The sequence below is a fragment of the Lissotriton vulgaris genome, chromosome 3_1, assembly GCF_964263255.1.
Source record: "Lissotriton vulgaris chromosome 3_1, aLisVul1.2, whole genome shotgun sequence".
Lineage (NCBI taxonomy): Eukaryota > Metazoa > Chordata > Amphibia > Caudata > Salamandridae > Lissotriton > Lissotriton vulgaris.
The window spans coordinates 324,880,067-324,885,052 of record NC_141689.1 but is presented as its reverse complement, the minus strand read 5'-3'; positions in this window follow the sequence as shown (position 1 = coordinate 324,885,052).

Genomic DNA, 4,986 nt, shown 5'->3' with positions numbered 1-4,986 from the left:
CAGTCGGTAGCTCTAAGGCCTGCCCATGTACAGTGCCGGAGGGGGCCTCATGGAGCTCAAGGCCACATCTGCACGCCACTGACTCAGTCTATTGTTCATCTGAAATCGATAAAAAGAGGAACTTTGAAATGGCTAATAGTAACGCCTCTCATTACAGCACATTGAAAAGGTATACTACTGAGAAATGTAAAGGCTGTATAAAAGGCAAGTTATCGTTTTCATCATCAGTATTATTATTAAAATAATCTTTTTTTACTAATACTTTTTTAACACACATACATATGTGTGAAAATCACTAAAAATAGTTAACTGAAATATTGATAACTTGCATATACATACTATGAGGTAGCTACAGTAAGGGCCACAAAACAACAAAAAACACAGACATTCACCATTAATACTTATGTCAAGTAGCTATAACTCATGCGCTAAAGTTACTATAATCAAATCAAATCAAAACATCCATAAAAGCATAACATATATTACATCCAAAAACGAGAGGATACATTTAATAAAGGATTTTAACAGCTAAATAGTAAAATATCATTATAATGACAATTGTTTGTTTTTCAATAAAAGAGTTAGCTAGAAAGTAGGGTTTCTCAATGTTCCACTCCGCCCAAATTAAAGGACTTTATACTCTTAATATGGAAGTTACGACCATAAGATTATTAGCTACTGATACATGTACACGGAGTGGAATAAAACGGTCATAGTAAAAAGCTTGTGCATGAGAATAAAAGGCATTCACAATGTCATAATTAACACAATGAGACAGAAAAATGTACAAGGTAAAAAGAATGACAGTTTTACCATCGCAAATGGAGCGGGTCAATACTGCTCGAGGTTCTGCCTATGTTTAATAACCAATTTCATGAAGTTTACTATCGATCTGGCGAAAGGTTCAACTTCTATGAATTGAAGGGCAAGAAATGCCAGGTGACATCCCATGATTTTTAAAATAGGAAAAAGCCAGTGTTTCCTCATTTCCTGATACAATTTGCTGAATAAAAGTGTGTGAATCGTGGTTTGTGGGGAATTATCGTCACAGGGGCATGGTTGTGGTTGTTTTTCCCAGGTATTGGTCTTAGGGAAGGTGACTAGGTGGTGAAAGATGTTTAGTCTAAACCTGGTTAGCAGTAGCCTTTCATAAACCGAGAACTCAAGGTTAGGTAGGGCTGAACTATCATAGTTGTTTGTATTTGTAATGAGTGTTGGGCAGTTGGTTTAGGTGCCTCACTAGACAGTCGTAAAGATTCGAGATGGCTCAGGCAAGCATTTTTAAACCGCTTCCTTGGTATTACTGCAATTGTAGAGGGGGAGGTATAATACTGTTGCATACCAAGGTCACCAAAGACTTTCTTAATGTACGCTATCCAGGTGATTTTATGTCCCTTATCCAGGGAAATACAGTCCTCAATGAGCTCCCTGCAAAGAGAGGTTTCAGTAGAGGACCAAATGCGATGCCACAGAAGTAGGGGTTGAATTCTTATTAGATCAGTTATAAAAGTCAATCCCAATTCCATGTGGCAGGCATAGGTTGAAGATCCCTGTGGGACCGCCAAAATAAATCTTAAAAAGTTGTTTTCCACCCTTTGCACGTCCTCAACCTTGGCGAAACCCGACACCCCGGCCCCATATATTGCACTTGAAATGCATTTGGCCCTATAGATTTTAAGGAGTTCTACCGGGGGGCGCCTGCCTAATTTATTAGCAAAATTTATCAAGGCCGCTGTTGTCCTCTTAAAAGTAAGCTTCTTTGATTCAATGGCAGGCTTCCAGGAGCATTTGTTATCAAATAGTACGCCCAGGTAAGGATAGGTGGTTGTGGTGTCCAATTTTTGATTATCGATGTATATAGGCTTGATGTTCTTCGACCTTGGGCCTACAGACTTGACATACGTCTTTTTGATGTTTATTTTTAGGTCCAGGTACTATAATTCACACTTTGGTCAAGTATTTCTAATTACCTCCAAATTCACATCACTCATGACATATTCTATGACACAATTGATAACATTACTGCAACGTATGAAATGACATAATTAATGACAACAGTGTGCCTGGCGGAGGCGCGAGTGGCAGATTTATTCCTCCAAACTGAGAGCCAAAATAGCGCTGGTCGAGCGCTAATGAAATCACAGATAAAATGTAGATTGAGTTCCTTATGGCAAATATACTCAGAAGTGGAGATCGGTGCACCCAGTAGCTTTCTACAAAAATGATTTTCTTCCTGTTGGATGCACCGATTTTTCGCCAAACCCCATATCTCAGCCCCATACGTGGCCACTGGAATGCATTGCAATTTAAAAATCCTTCAAATAGCTTCAATAGAGCCTGTTTGCTTCGGATGAGGGAGATTTAAAATTGAATTGATGGCCTTTGAGAACTTGCTCGTGGAGTTGGCCATATGCCCAGTCCGCGAGCCGTTCGCAGCAAAGACCATCCCCAGATATGGAAAGGTACGGGTGGAAATTAATCTGTCATTCCCCACTAGTATAGAATTGAGCTGGCGTTTCCCTGGTCCGCATGACATAATGAAAGATTTTTTGAAGTTCACGCGTAAGTCCAGACCGTCCATGTACTTCACAACATTTTTAACTAGGATACGCAGAGAATTTGGAGTGCGGCACATAAGGACTGCATCATCTGCGTAAAGGAGTACCTATAGCGATTTGCCGTTAATTTTTGGGATGTCTGGAGTTGACTGTTTCAGGGAATTGCTCAGCCCATTGATATAAATATTAAAGAGCAGGGGTGCTAAAACGCACCCCTGTCTGACTCACCTTCCTACCCTAATTGCACCAGAAACCTCCCCACACATGCCTATCCTGACTTGTGCTTTAAGATCAGTGTGCAAAAATGCCAAGAAATACACCAGGGATTCCTCCAATCCATAGTCCAACAGAATAGACCAAAGTTTGGACCTATTGACTAAATCAAAAGCGGACAATAGATCCATAAACGCTAAATAAACAGGGGAAGATCGGGCAATATTATATTTACTGATAACCAAATTAAGGTTTAGACACTGTTTTATTGTGCCGACCTAACTTCTAAAACCCAATTGACATGGGTCTAACATACCGCTTTTCTCTGTCCAGTCAAGAACCCTATTGTATAGTACTCGACCCAAGATCTTCAATGTATTGTCGAGCAAGGAAATTGGTCTATAATTAATTGGATCTGATCTCTCCCCCTTTTTATAAATTGGGACGATGATACTCGTAGCCCAGGTATCAGGCATTGGGGGCTTGGGGTAAACTGTTAAAAACATTCAAAAGGAGTGGGGCCCAGAGTTCTGGTTTCCACTTTATTATATCTATGGGTAACCTGTCGGGCCGGGGGCCTTATTACCAAGGCTATGTGTAATCGGCTCTTCTACCTCCGACAGCGTAATCTGTAGACGGGAAAGATGACCCTGCAAATAGTAATCTGAGCCGTGTAGTGGTGTGGCATAGATTTTAGAGAAATAATTCTCCCATGAATTGCTGGAAATAGTGCAGCTAACTGGTGTTAGCTGTTGGCCCATATTGTGCAGGTCCCCCAGCTGAGTCCGCAAGCACTTCCCAACGTTCACCCAGGAGACTACCCTTCCGCTCTTTTATTGCAGTTTTGTACGTCTTCCTTGCTGTCCTTATGTCTGTGGGGCACCTAGGTTTGGAAGTTAGGGCCTTGCGTAGGTTCTTATTAGCCTCTGAGCAATTATGATCAAACCATCTCGGTTCTTTATCTACCTGAGGAAATGGCACTGACAGGAGGGATCTAATCGCAGAACAAAGTTTATTGAAATCCTCAATTACCCTTAGATGGTCACTCTTAGTTGATAGGCATGAGGTAATTAGGTGCGAATGCCCTCTTATCAGGGTCTCAACTATTTTGCCACTGTCAATACCCCTCCACTTCAATATTAATCTGTCTGTTGAGGGGGGGACGTCCCTAGCCCCATGAAAGATAGTATACACGGGGCGGGATGCTAGTCTTAGTACCACTGTCAGAGGGTTATGATCCCCAAAATCTGTTGCATGAACCTAAGTAGGTATTAAACGATCAGCAAGGCAAGGAGAAACAAAACTAAAATCAATAGTTGATGAACGAAAACTTCCTCTAAATGTCGGTTCCTGCTGATTTATGGGGGGATTGCACCAAATCCATTACAATGGTAAGGATATGCTCACTAAGAAAAGTGTCTAGTTCCGATCCCATTCACACAGCTGGGTCTGCATGTAATATATCCATACCGTGAAGTTCAGTAGGGGACTTTAGCATTAAAATCCCCCACCAAAAAGGATCCCAATACAATCGTCTGCACCTTGGTGTGTATCTAAATTTGAGATAATTTTTAAAAGCTCAACAAAATTCCTATTTGGGACAGAATAGAAATCATTATTGTAAAAATTAATTAGGTAGAAAGGGGCCCGTCTTTTGTATTCCAATATTTGTATATTGGGACTATAAGTTGGTATCTCCTTGATACTCCCTCAAGAGGCTATACTGATCCCAATGAATAAACCCCCGAATGCGCGACCAAAGTCAGGCTTGGATGCTGTTAGACGAAAACAATGGAGCCCTTCTATATGCAAATCATGTGTGGCCCATGTTTCCTGGAGCATTATGATGTCTTGGCCAGATATTATATGCAACCAGTCTATATCAGCTAGCCTGGGCTCAAGGCCTGCAACATCCCAACTCAAAATATTGAGATCAGAGTCGTTTTCACTTCTCTTGGGATTGTAGAAAGTCTTAGATGTTTCAGTATTGGTAGCTGACACGGGTCCTATGCCACCCTCTACCTGTAACTGACGGTCAACTAAAGTAGCTAGGTGGTTAGTTATTGGTTCCTGTGCTTCTTGCGCCTTCGCTGTAATAGTTGATCGAAGAACTGATGTGTCCCTTGATGGGTTTCCCTCACATTCATTAGCACTAACCAACCTATCTGATTGTCAGTCCTGTGCGTCTAGGTCTGAAAAGGCCTGATCAAAACGG